We start from the raw sequence: 14,864 nt of genomic DNA on the forward strand, positions 1-14,864 counted from the left end.
AAATCACAGAGGTAACATATCATTCCTTTCACAGTGTTAATGTTGCTGGCAGCCCCGGATTATAAAAACGTCATCTGCCCTTTGCTGTTTTTGTGATGTTTGTTGAAGATAAATATTGGCACTAATGTTTAGAAGAATATTCCTTTTTGAATAGAACTCTGGGGTGAGTAGACGGAACGTCAGGGTTAATGTCTCATCCAAAAGAGTCAACTTCTAACAGTACAATACTCCGTCAGTACTGCATTTTGAAACAATGTAATTCTTTCATAGTATGTGAGTGTTGCTGGCAAGGCCAGCATTTGTTATCCATTCCTAATTGCCCTTCAACTGAGTGACTTTGAAGGCCATTTCAGAGAACATTTAAGAGTCGACCACATTGCTGTGGGTCTGCAGTCACAGAAAGATAGAAAATTGGAGCAGGAGGAGGCCATTCGGCCATTTAAGCCTGCTTCACCATTCATTATGATCATGGCTGATTATCAAACTTTCCTGATCCAACTTTCCCCCTCAAATCCTTTGATCCCCTTCATCCCAAGTGCTGTTTCTAAGCGCTTCTTGAAAACATACAATGTTTTGGCCTCAACTACTTTCTGTTATAGCAAATTCCACGGGCTGATCACTCCTTGGATGAATAAATTTCTCCTCACCTCTGTCCTAAACTGTTCACCCTGTTTCTTCAGACTGTGAATTCTGCTACTGGACACCCCCACCATCTGGAACATCCTTCTTGGATCTAACCTGTCTAGTCTTGTTAGGACTTTATAGGTTTCTATTTGATCTCCCCTCATTCTTCTGAACTCTAATGAATACAATCATAACTGACTCAATCTCTCCTCATACATTAGTCCTGCCATCCCAGGAATCAGTCTGGTAAACCTTCTCTGCACTCCCTCTAGAGCAAGAACATCCTTCCTCAGATGAGGAGACCAAAGCTGCATTCCAGGTGTGGCCTCACCAAGACCTTGTATAATTTCAGCAAAACGCCTCTGCTCTTGCTGCGAAGATGTGGCGATGCCGGCGTTGGACTGGGGTAAACACAGTAAGAAGTCTCACAACACCAGGTTAAAGTCCAACAAGTTTATTTGATAGCAAACCCACATGCTTTTGGAACACTGTTCCTTCACCAGGTGAGTGGAAAGCTCTGATCATAAGCAGGGCATATAAAGGCACACACAGTTTGCAGAATACTGATTAGAATGCGAGTCTTTACAGCTAATCTGCTATTCAAGTCTTAAAGGTGCAGACAATGTGAGCGGAGACAGCATTAAGAATAGGTTAAAGAGATCTATAGATAGGATAGTAAGTGAGATATTGCAAATTCAGCTAAGTCATGGGGGTTACAGATAGTGTGACATGAACCCAAGATCCTGGTTGAGGCCGTCCTCATGTGTGTGGAAGTTGGCTATCAGTCTCTGCTCAGTGACTCTGTGCTGTCGTGTGTCGTGAAGGCCGCCTTGGAGAATGCTTACCCAATGAACAGAGGCCGAATGCCCATGACCACTGAAGTGCTCGCCAACAGGAAGGGAACAGTCTTGCCTGGTGATTGTCAAGCGGTGTCCGTTCATCCGTTGTTGTAGCATCTGCATGGTCTCCCCAATGTACCATGCTTCGGGACATCCTTTCCTGCAGTGTATTAGGTAGACAATGTTGGCCGAGTTGCAAGAATATGTGCTGTATATCTGGTGGATGGTGTTCTCACGTGAGATGATGTCATCCATGTCGATGATCTGGCATGTCTTGCAGAGGTTGCTGTGGCAGGGTTGTGTAGTGTTAGAACATAGTACACAGAGAAACTACAGCACAAACAGGTCCTTTGGCCCATAAGTTGCGCCAAACATGTCCCTACCTACTAGGCTTACCTATAACCCTCTATCTGACTAAGTCCCGTATACTTATCCAAAAGTCTCTTAAAAGACCCTATAGAATCCGCCTCCACCACCACTGCTGGCAGCCAATTCCACTCACCCACCACCCTCTGAGTGAAAAACTTACCCCTGACTTCTCGTCTGTACCTACTCTCCAGCACCCTCAACCTGTGTCCTCTTGTGGCAGCCATTTCAGTCCTGGGAAAAAGTCTCTGAAAATCCACTTGATCAATACTTCTCAACATCTTATATACCTCTACCAGGTCACCTCTCATCCTTCATCTCTCCATGTGTGGTGTTCTGGTCACTGTTCTCCTGAAAGCCCTTCATATACCCAGGATCTGCTCAGATGAGGAGGATCGCAACAGGCACCTCCAGACGCTGAAAGATGCCCTCATAAGAACAGGATATGGCACTCGACTCATTGATCGACAGTTCCGACGCGCCACAGCAAAAAACCACACTGACCTCCTCAGAAGACAAACACGGGACACGGTGGATAGATTACCCTTTATCGTCCAATACTTCTCTGGAGCAGAGAAGCTACAACATCTTCTCTGGAGTCTTCAACATATCATTGATGAAGATGAACATCTTGCCAGGGCCATCCCAACACCCCCACTTTTTGACTTCAAATAACTGCACAACCTCAAACAGACCAATGTTCACAGCAAACTACCCAGCCTTCAGGAGAACAGTGATCGCAACACCACACAACCCTGCCACAGCAACCTCTGCCCGGATCATCGACATGGATGACATCATCCCACGTGAGAACACCATCCACCAGATATACGGCACATACTCTTGCAACTCGGCCAACATTGTCTACCTAATACGCTGCAGGAAAGGATGTCCTGAAGCATGGTACATTGGGGAGACCATACAGACGCTATGACAACGGATGAATGAACACTGCTTGACAATCATCAGGCAAGCCTGTTCCCTTCCTGTTGGTGAACACTTCAGCGGTCATGGGCATTCAGCCTCTGATCTTTGGGTAAATGTTCTCCAAGGCGGTCTTCACAACACACGACAGCGCAGAGTCTCTGAGCAGAGACTGATAGCCAAGTTCCACATACGTGAGGACGGTGTCAACTGGGACCTTGGGTTCATGTCACACTATCTGTAATCCCCATGCCTTACCTGAACTTGCAACATCTCACTTACTGTCCTGTCTGAAGACAATACACATCTCTTTAACCTATGTTGACTTCTATCTCCACTCACATTGTCTGCACCTTTAAGACTTGAATAGCAGATTAGCTGTAAAGACTCGCATTCTAATCAGTATTCTGTAAACTGTGTGTGCCTTTTTTGCCCTGTTTCTGATCAGAACTTTCCACTCACCTGACAAAGGAACAGTGTTCTGAAAGCTTGTGGGTTTTCTATCAGATAATCTTGTTGGACTTTAACCTGGTGTTGTGAGACTTCTTACTTGCTGTGAAGGCCAGCATACTATTTTACTTTTGCTGCACCTGCATGCTTACCTTCAGTGACTGGTTGTATGAGGACATCCAGATCTTGTTGCACATTCCCTCTCCTAATGTTTGGCTATTCAGATAGTAATCTGCCTTCCTGTTTTTGCTACTGAAGTGGATAACCTCACATTTATCCAAATTATACTACATCTGCATTCATTTGCCCACTCAATCAACTTGTTAAAATCATGCTAAAGCAGCTCTGCATCCTCCTCACAGCTTACCCTCCCACCCAGCCCCTCTACCGCGGCTACGTTCGTAGCCAGGTGTCCCTGGAGAGGGAGCATGCGGTGTCTGTGGGCACAGTTGACGCCTTCCATGCCCTTTGAGAACCACAGGAGCTGAGGTACGTTATAGACCTCGACAATCACAGTTTGATTTGATGTATCTTAAGTTTCCTTTGTACTTTTTGTTTTTGTTCGGGCTGTTCCCCTTCCCTTTGGGGAGCTGCCCCTTTTACTTTGTCCTAATGTAATTTGAGTTTGTTTACTTGGTTTGACCTAAAAGAAGCCCTCCCACCCAGCTTTGTGTCATCTGAAAATCTGGAGATATTTCATTTAGACCAGACTAGGTAAGGATAGCAGGTTTCCTTTCCATTAATAATCCAGGTGAGTTTTTACGATAATCGGTCATAGTTTGATTGTTACCATTATTGAGGCTAGATTTCAATTTAAATTCCAACAGATGCCATGGTGGGATTTGAACTGATGTCCTCAGAGGATCAGACTGGACATCTGGACATGGATTAATATTCCAGTGACATTACCGCTATGCCACCATCTCCTCGGGAATGAGAGTCTGGATCATGCGCTTTTGCCTCCATAATGGACTGTAAGCCTTTTGACCTAGATATATGAATGGTAGTACTTATATAGGGCATTCCTTTGGGTGACCTAAAGTGGGATACATAGAACCACAGAATTATAGAACCACAGAATAAAATCCCTACAGTGCAGAAGGAGGCTATTCGGCCCATCGAGTCTGCACAGGCAACAATCCCACCCAGGCCCTATCCCTCTAACCCCATATATTTACCCTGCTAATCCCCCTTTAAAATAAAGTTAAAGTTTATTTATTAAGCAAGGCTAACATTAACACTATTTATTAACATCCAATTAATTACTTTTAAAGTGCTGCTATGAAAGCATTAATGGATCTAATTATTTCATCCCTTTACTTAATAGATTATTGACTCTGGAATTGATGTACAATTGGTACCAACTTGTTTTGCATCCTATTTGGTGTGATTTGAACTTTTGACCCCATAACTTCTCCATCTCAGAAACTACCTACTTCCACTTCCAAAGCAATAGCTGCCTCTGGCCCTACCCTAACCTATCTGATGGTGAAGCTCTCAAGTATATCTATTTCACTTCCAGACTTGCCAATTCCAATGCTGTCCAAAAGAGCCTCTTATTATTTTCCATGCTCTGTAAACATCAGTCAACCCTTCTGACTGCAAACTCATGTGCAACTCTCACTCTCCATTTGCTACACCATCAGCAGATACGCCTTCAGCTACCCACATCTCATCACCTCCAGGGTTTCCCTTCCCAACCCTCTCTGCAACACTTCCCTCCTGTAACTTCATCTTTTTGACCAAGTTTTTGGTCACTTGTCCCAGTTGTTTGTTCTTCACTTCAGCATCCAATTTTATCTGATTATGAGCTTGTGAAGTGCATTGGGCCATTTCTCTCCAATAACAACTACATATAAAATGCAAATTGTTTTGACTGTTATGATATTAATACAATATGAAGATATTAAACGAAATGAAGATGAGGTAAGATTTGCTTGCACTTTTCTCATTGACCTTTACTTTTCTGAACAGGTATTCAGTTCCCTCTTAATAAACTCCTGCTGCCAATCATTTGACAGTATTATTCTGTGGAGATGATATCACAATCTGTCACAATTTACACTGACATCTTACACTGGCATATAACAAGACATCCCCCATCACTGTTATAAATGTAAGGGTGGACAGTGAGAGCAGCAAACGTCACCAATGACAACGCAATTCTGTGAAGTTCCACTTTTATGTTTGAAGGGGATCAGCTGTGGATTGACTGAACACAACATCAACTGGAGCAGCAAGTTAAATTAGCTCACTGCTAATTAGTTTGACATACAGCAAAGCTCAATTTCAATTGATAAGAGATTTTCAAAGCGATTAAGATTTTTGGGGAGGTGAGTACCAGGGAAACATGTTGTGTCACTAATGGGTGAACTGAGGGTATTTTGTGGAGTGATGACATCAGAATGGGCACTGTGAGGTGATGACTTAAGGAGCAGCAGTGAGCTCCTTCACTGGGTAAAGGGGACGGGGAGAGACATGAGGGTGGAGTTGGGAACACCTGATATACTACTGACAATATAAAGTTCAGAATCATGCTTGGTTAGCTGATCTCAGTTAGGTCACAACTTCAGCACCTTTGGAGTAGGAGGGAGAGATACAGCCAGGGTTGCTGAATCTGACTACAATCCAATATCTCTGGCACCCGAATGGAAAATTCTCTGGTTGAACTTGATTGTTTGTACCTTTCTATTGTGTGCCTGAGCTGCTGAATCAATACCTATTCCACCACAAAATCAACTCACGTAAAGCTGCACCACACTTTCAGCCTATTTGTTTCTGAAATCCTGTCATATTTGGTGTTCAGTTCTTTATTTCCAGATTTTCTGAACCAAACTCAGATTCTTCCAGATGCCATGGTGAGGTTTGAATTCACATTCTTCTGGATTACGAGTCCATTAAAACAACAATTGTATTTATATATTACCTTTAATGTAGTACAAATGTCCAAATAAGCATCACAGCAACAATTCCAGACAGGAATTGACATTGAACCACTTCAATGGATTTTGGGATAAAGAGACCAAAAGCTTAGTCAAAGATGTAAGTTTGAAGCAGCATCTTGAAGTGGGGGAGACAGAGAAGTGTAGAGGTGGAACTGTCTAGGCAAGGAATTTGCAACCTTTGGGCCTGTGAAGCTGAAGACTGTCAATGGTGAAATCGGGAAGAAGTAGAGAAGGGTAGACATTTTGGAAAGGCTTTGGGCTGGAGAATAATACGGAGATAGGAGGGTGAGGCCACAGAATGTTTTGAAAACCAGAATGAGATTTTAAAATTTAGCGGTTGCCAAAGCAGGAGTTAATGTTCGTTGGTGAGCAGAGAGCTGATGGATGAACGCTACAGTGCCAGCAGCCCACCCACCTGAGATCGAGCATCCCCTGACAGCAATGGTATTGATACCTTGTCCACCCTGTTCCTCCAACACATCTGTTTAGTTCTGTAAACATTTCCCTTTGGATTAAATAGATTAATAAAGGAAATGGAATGAAGGGTTGTGGGAACAGAATGGATAAAAATAATTCAGACTCTTACACTTTTTCATTGAAGCTCAGCGTAAGCTCAAGAACCAGCATCTATGACTTCCGTTATGCACATTATGCCTTCTAGACTCCAGGTTTAATTCAACAATTTCAAATCGTAAGTACTGTGCCTGCTTTTTTTCATACAACAGCAGATGATTCAGCTCTTCCCATTTACACTTCCTCTAGATTTATCTTTTGTTTGTTTACTTGTTCCATGATCATTTCTTTAGCTTGCACTATCATTCTTATCGTCACCACCCAACTGCTCTGCCCTCACCTGTCCTGCCTCTCCACTGCACTTGTTTGAAACTTATTAACTTCAACCATTTCTGGAAGGGTCACTGACTTGAAATGTTAACTTGCTTCCTCCCCCCAGAGGTTCTGCCTGACCTGCTGAGTGTTTCCAGAATTATCTGTTTTGTGATTATCAGAACTATTTGCTGTCATAGAGACATAAAAGGACGTAAATCCTATATAATTAATTTTTACTGAGATTTTTTAATCAGTCAGTTCCCTCCTCAAGCACTTCCTAGAGCTGTCAACATCAGGGAGCGTTGACAGTGACACAAAAGACGAAGAGATTGAAAATACACTTTTCTCTTCCCCGCTCTGATATTCCACCATCCCTTCTGTCACAGTGCAGCCCAATGTGTGTCATTCAACCTTCGGCACCTTGCTTAACGTCTATTCCTCATTTGTGAGTTGAGATGGCAGGTTACTCAGCCACAGGAGGCACCTGTCCCTTTCCCTTCCTTGATAAAGACCCAAATGTTAGAATGGCCACAGGGGATCATCAATAGATTTCCCCATCGACCTTATAGAGAGTACGAGCTCCTCTAATGGCGAGTGGAAGCTCACCCATTAGAGAGGGAGCAGTGAGAGATGGGGGTGGGAGATGGTGTGGTGATGTTAAAAATCAGCTGGCTCCACTCAAGCCAGAGGTCGAAGGACTCCAGGACTTGACCTATATGTACACTGTAGCTGCTGAGCGGCACTTTATGTACATTATAAATAAAGGGTGATGGTGATAGAAGACTGGCCTTGGTGAGATTATTACTGTAAATATTGCTGATTTTCTTAGTAATATAAAAGCAAAATAAAACAAAATGCTGGAAAAACTCAGAAGGCCTGACAGCATCTGTGGAGACAGAAACAGAGTTAATATAGAGTCCAATATGATTCTTCTTCAAAAATGGTTTATTTTCAATACTGACATATATTAAGATAAGACGTGTTTTAAACTAAAATCTATATTTGCTAAATGTGAGGATAAAGATTGAACCAGAGCCAGTTTTCTGGTTTGTGATTAAGGGAATGCAAAGGCTGTAGGCCAGGGTTGTGGAGGGAATGTAAACTGGAATGTAACACTGTGGGGTGCAGTGCCACTGCCCTCATCCACCTCTTTGGAGGTGGGCAGGGGATGGGCACAATTGAAATGTGGAGCTTGTTCAAGGAACAGCTACTGTGTGTCCTTGATAAATATGGACTTGTCAGGCAGGGAGGAAGTGGTCGAGTGAGGGAACCATGGTTTACTAAAGAAGTTGAATCGCTTGTGAAGAGGAAGAAGGAGACTTATGTCATGAGATGTGAAGGCTCAGTTAGGGCGTTTGAGAGTTACAAGTTAGCCAAGAAGGACCTAAAGAGAGAGTTAAGAAGAGTGAGGAGGGGACATGAGAAGTCTTTGGCAGGTAGACTCAAGGAAAACCCTAAAGCTTTCTATAGGTATGTCAGGAATAAAAGAATGACTGGAATAAGATTAGGGCCAGTCAAGGACAGTAGTGGGAAGTTGTGCATGGAGTCCGAAGAGATAGGAGAGGTGCTAAATGATTATTTTTCATCACACAGGAAGAAGACAACGTTGTTGAGGAGAATACTGAGATACAGGCTATTAGACTAGACGGGATTGAGGTTCATAAGGAGGAGATGTTAGCAATTCTGGAATGTATGAAAATAGTTAAGTCCCCTGGGCCGGATGGGATTTATCCTAGGATTCTCTGGGAAGCTAGGGAGGAGATTACAGAACCTTTGGCTTTGATCTTTATGTCATCATTGTCTACACGAATAGTGCCAGAAGACTGGAGGACAGCAAATGTTGTCCCCTTGTTCAAGAAGGGGAGTAGAGACAACCCTGGTAATTATAGACCAGTGAGCCTTACTTCTGTTGTGGGCAAAGTTTTGGAAAGGATTATAAGTGATAGGCTTTAAAATCATCTAGAAAGGGACAATTTGATTAGGGATAGTCAATACTGTTTTGTGAAGGGTAGATCGTGCCTCACAAACCTTATTGAGTTCTTTGAGAAGGTGACCAAAGAGGTGAATGAGGGTAAAGCAGTTGATGTGGTGAACATGGATTTCAGTAAAGCATTTGATAAGGTTCCCCACAGTAAGCTATTGCAGAAGATACAGAGGCAAGGGATTGAGGGTGAGTTAGTGGTTTGGATCAGAAATTGGCTAGCTGCAAGAAGACAGAGTGTGGTTGTTGATGGGAAATGTTCACCCTGGAGTTCAGTTAGTAGTGTACCGCAAAGATCTGTTTTGGGGCCACTGCTGTTTGTCATTTTTATAAATGACCTGGATGAGGGCGTAGAAGGATGGGTTAGTAAATTTGCTGATGACAATAAAGTCGGTGGAGTTGTGGACAGTGTGGAAGGATGTTGCAGGTTACAGAGGGACATAGATAAGCTGCAGGGCTGGGCTGAGAGGTGGCAAATGGAGTTTAATGCAGAAAAGTGTAAAGTGATTCACTTTGGAAGGAGTAACAGGAATACAGAGTACTAGGCTAATGATAAGTTACTTGGTAGCATGGTTGAGCAGAGAGATCTCAGTGTCCATGTGTGTAGATCCCTGAAAGTTGGCACCCAGGTTGATAGGATTGTTAAGAAGGCGTATGGTGTGTTAGCTTTTATTGGTAGAGGGATTGAGTGTCAGAGCCATGAGGTCATGTTGCAGCTATATAAAACTCTGGTGCGGCCACACTTGGAAAATTGCATATAGTTCTGGTCGCCGCATTATAGGAGGGATGGAGAAGCATTGGAAAAGTTGCAGAGGAGATTTACCAGGATGTTGCCTGGTATGGTGAGAAAGTCTTATGAGGAAAGGCTGAGGGAATTGAGGCTGTTTTTGTTACAGAGAAGAAGGTTAAGAGGTGATTTAATAGAGGCATATAAGGTGATCACAGGATTAGATAGGGTGGACAGTGAGAGCCTTTTTCCTCGGATGGAGATGGCTAGCATGAGGGGACATAGCTTAAATTGAGGGGTGATAGATATAGGACAGATGTCAGAGGTAGGTTCTTTACTCAGAGTAGTAAGAGCATGGAATGCCCTTCGTGCAACAGTACTGGATTCACCAACATTAAGGGCACTTAAATGGTCATTGGATAAACATATAGATGATATTGGAATAGCGTAGGTTAGATGGGCTTTAGATTGGTTTCACAGATTGACGCAACATCGAGGGCCGAAGAGCCTGTACTGCGCTGTAATGTTCTATGTTCTATGTTCGAACTACTGTTAAGAGAATTGAAAGGTGGGCATAAAAATGGTATAAATATAAATTTTGGAGCTTAAAATAGTAACCTAGTGTGACATCTGGTTATGATGGAAATAGCAACAGCGTGATAAATTGCAACATAGACTTTAATTTGTATAGCACCTTTCACAAACTCAGACATACCAAAGTATGATCAACTTATATATCACTTTTGAAATATAGTTACTGCTTGACAAACTGAACATAAACAGGAGACAAATAGGTAATCACAAAAACATCTCATGCAAATTCCGGCACTTTAGAGAACAAGGACTCCCTGTCTTGAAAGCAGCTAAGAAATATGCTTATCTCATTACTTAGCATATTTTTCTTCAAATAAAATAAATGAACAGTTTATGATGATCCAAAGTCACTCAGGGTTTAATGCAGCTCCCCTACCTGCAGCAGATTTTATTCTACTACATGTCATTTATCAGCACTTTGCTGACTCTTCACCCTCATAAAATTTCCTTCACATTGGAAGCATTTTCCCCCATCCTTAGTTTTCTCCACTCTCTTCTGCTGCTGTAAGTGTTCACCTGGGTGACCAGGTTTCCAAAAGTCAAAACCAGGAGAAACGGAAAGGCTCACACTGGAGGTCTTGAATCACAGTGGATAGTGTCCTTACCTCTGGACTTAAAACTCTGGGTTCAAGTTCAACATCAGGACTTGTTGGCCATAGAAGGAATGTTCATAGTGCAGCTCAATGGGCTGATAATCAGCTGGGGAATCCTTTCTCCACTCTTCTTCAAAGTGACTAAACAGTGTGGTTCTGAAGATATTAGAAAAGCTTGGGAATTTGGGGCTGTGAGACGATTGACATTTTGGGTGACCAGTACCAGGAGGAAGGTGGTAGGAGGTCATGTGATGAAATCTCCCAGAATCTTTGCAGCCAGAATTCGCAACACAATTCAGACACTCAGATACTGAAGACAGCAGCTACAAACCACAGACATTTATTTCAAAGATATTTTTCTGCATTTTCTTTGAAAAAAACTGAACAAAGGCTTTGTTTGTCACAAGATCAAGCCAACAATCTCTATTCTGATTGAACATGACAGTGCATTGCACAAAGTAAAACCAATCTCCATTTGGAGATTGAGGTTACTTTCATTTGCACACTGTGTTTTCTGCCAGAATCTGAATTTTAAACCAGCAAACATGGAATTTTTTTTTGAACCCTGAGCCATAAGCAGAAAAATGTGTGGTATTTCAATGAGAAGTTTGGTTGAATGTGCCATGATTCAACCAAATTTGCCTGCCACTTTCCTCAGCGCTGATTGGTGGTTTACCAATGGGCACATCTGACTACCAGTTCAAGTGCAGTTGGGAATTGGCAGACTCTGCTCGTAATCTTTTGTCATCACTCAGAGGCTGATTTCTTCCTGGCTGCAAGGTGGTCACGGAGTTAATTTATAGGAGTTCATGAGCATAAATCACCCCATGACCTCTTATTAAATCACACCTAGTAATTTTGTAAACTACCCCCATTAACTCGTGTAAATTATCTCCAGTGTTTCCCATAAATCTGCACATCCCCTGCTCTCTGCTGCTGGCCTCCAGCCCTCCACAGCACTGGCTTCCTGTGTGGGAATCTCTGATTAATCAGTTGTTTAAAGTTTATTCATTAGTGTCACAAGTAGGCTTACATTAACAATGTAATAAAGTTACTGTGAAAATCCCCGAGTTGCCACATTCCAGTGCCTGTTCGAGTACAGCGAGAGAAAGTTTAGATTGGAACGTTCTGACAGAATGGCCAATCAGGGCAAACCAACCAAGACAGCAAAAAGCGGTCCCATTGATAACCAGTCCATTTTGGGGGGAGAAATATTTGCCCCGGTGCTGGTCCTGGATGCCAGTGGAAAGGATTTCTGCTTTGGCACAACTGTTTAATGGTCAGTGAGCAGTAAATGGACTATTAAATTGAGCATTACATAAAGGGGACAGAAGAGGAAAATAAGGGATAATGATGCTGTTTGAAAAGATGAAGTGTTGACAAAAATCTTTGATGTCGTTCATGTTCAGAGGGAAAATCTGAAAACTGGGACATTTGAGCAAAATTTCAGGACACGGGAACTTTTATCCAATTTGTAAGAGTTCTTTAAAGGAGTCACATGTGCTGTGGATAAAGGGGAATTGATGGATGTATTTCATATTTCCAGAAGGTATTCAATAAGGTGCCACATCAAAAGTTATTATGGAAAATAAAAGCTCATGGTGTAAGGGGTAACATAGTGGCACAGACAGAACAAGTCCCCAGGACCGGATGGAATGCATCCGAGGGTTCTGAAAGAAATGGCGGAGGTTATAGTGGATGCCTTGGTGGTTATTTTCCAGACGTCGCTGGATTCCGAGGAAGTGCCGGAAGATTGGAAAACGGCTAATGTTACGCCGTTGTTTAAGAAGGGTGCCAGGCAAAAGGCGGGGAATTATAGGCCGGTTAGTTTAACGTCTGTGATAGGTAAAATGTTAGAATCCGTCATCAAGGAGGAAATTGCGAGGCATCTTGAAGGGAATTGCTTGATAGGGCAGACGCAACACGGTTTCATTAAAGGGAAGTCGTGTCTGACAAATTTACTGGAGTTCTATGAGGATGTGTCTAGGGCAGTGGATAGAGGAGAGCCGGTGGATGTGGTCTTTCTGGATTTTCAGAAGGCGTTTGACAAGGTACCTCACAAGAGGTTATTGCAGAAGGTCAGGGGACATGGAGTTGGGGGTAGGGTGTTAGCGTGGATAGAGGATTGGTTGTCAAATAGGAGGCAGAGAGTGGGGGTCAATGGGTGCTATTCGGATTGGCGGTTGGTGACTAGTGGGGTGCCCCAGGGGTCGGTGCTGGGGCCTCAGCTATTTACCATTTATATAGATGATCTGGAGGAGGGAACCGAGTGTAGGGTGTCGAAATTTGCTGATGACACCAAGATTGGGGGAAAGGCAAATTGTGCGGAGGGTGTGGAGAGTCTGCAGAAGGATCTAGATAGGCTGGGCGAATGGGCCAGGAAATGGCAAATGGAATTTAATGTTGGCAAGTGTGAGGTGGTCCACTTTGGTAGGAAGAATGGTAGGAAGGACTATTACTTACGTGGCGAAAAACTGCAGCAGGCGACGGTGCAGAGGGACCTCGGGGTCCTTGTGCATGAGTCGCAAAAACCCAGCTTGCAGGTGCAGCAGGTGGTCAGGAAGGCGAATGGGATGCTGGCCTTCATAGCGAGGGGGATTGAATATAAAAGTAGGGAGGTCTTGCTGCAGCTGTATAGGGCATTGGTGAGGCCGCAGCTGGAGTACTGTGTGCAGTTTTGGGCGCCGCACCTGCGCAAGGATATTTTGGCCTTGGAGGGAGTGCAGAGGAGGTTTACTAGGCTGATACCGGAGTTGAGGGGGTTGAGCTATGAGGAGAGGCTGAATAAACTAGGCTTGTACTCGTTAGAGTTTAGAAGAATGAGGGGAGATCTCATTGAGACGTATAAGATGATGAATGGGATGGATAGGATAGAGGTGGAGAGACTCTTCCCGCTCAAAAAAGACAGTAGGACTAGGGGGCACAGCATCAAGATAAAGGGGAGGCGGTTTAGAATGGAGTTGAGGAGGAACTTCTTCACTCAAAGGGTGGTGAATCTCTGGAATTCTCTGCCCATTGAAGTGATGGAGGCTGCCTCGCTAAATATTTTTAAGAAGCGGGTTGATGGGTTCTTGATAAGAGAGGGTATTAAGGGTTATGGGGAGAGGGCGGGAAAGTGGAACTGAGCCACGACAGATCAGCCATGATCTTATTGAATGGCGGGGCAGGCTCGAAGGGCTAGATGGCCTACTCCTGTTCCTATTTCTTATGTTCTTATGTTCTTAAGATTGGGTAGCTAACAGGAAACAGAAAATAGGCATAAATGGTTCTTTTTCTGGTTGACAGGCTAAGAGGAGACAGTGGCATAGTGATATTGTCACAGGACTAGTAATCCAGAGACATGGACAGGATCCAAGGCAGATGGTGAAATTTGAATTCAATGAAAAACAAGTCTAATGATGACCATGAAACTATTGTTGATTGTTGTCCATCTGATTCACCAATGTCCTTTACCTTGTCTGGCATATAGTGACTCCAGATCCAGCAATGTTGTTGACTTTCCCATCCTCAGAGTGAATATAAAAAAGGATGTAATGAGGCATGTGCCACAAAGATCAGTGCTGGTTCCTGAACTTTTTACAATTTATATAAATGACTAGGATGAAAGGACTGAAGTTATGGTTGCTAAATTTGCTGATGACACAAATATAGGTTGGAAAGTAAGCTGTGAAGTGGACATAAGAAGGTGACAAAGGAATATGGATAGGTTATGTGAGTGGGAAAAGATCTCGCAAATGGAGTATAATGTGGGCAAATTTGAAATTGTCCATTTTGATAGGAAGGATAAAAAGAAAGCATATTATCTAAATGATGAGAGATTCAGAGGGATCTGAGCATCCGAGTGTATGAATCACAAAAGGCTAGTTTGCAGGTATAGCAAGTAATCAGGAAGGCTAGCAGAATGTTATAATTTATTGTACGGTGAATTGAACATAAAAGTAGGGAGGTTATGCTTCATTTATACAGGGCCTTAATGAAAACACATCTGCAGTA

The sequence above is a fragment of the Carcharhinus amblyrhynchos genome, chromosome 13 (assembly GCF_965287045.1).
Source record: "Carcharhinus amblyrhynchos chromosome 13, sCarAmb.v2.hapA, whole genome shotgun sequence".
NCBI lineage: Eukaryota > Metazoa > Chordata > Chondrichthyes > Carcharhiniformes > Carcharhinidae > Carcharhinus > Carcharhinus amblyrhynchos.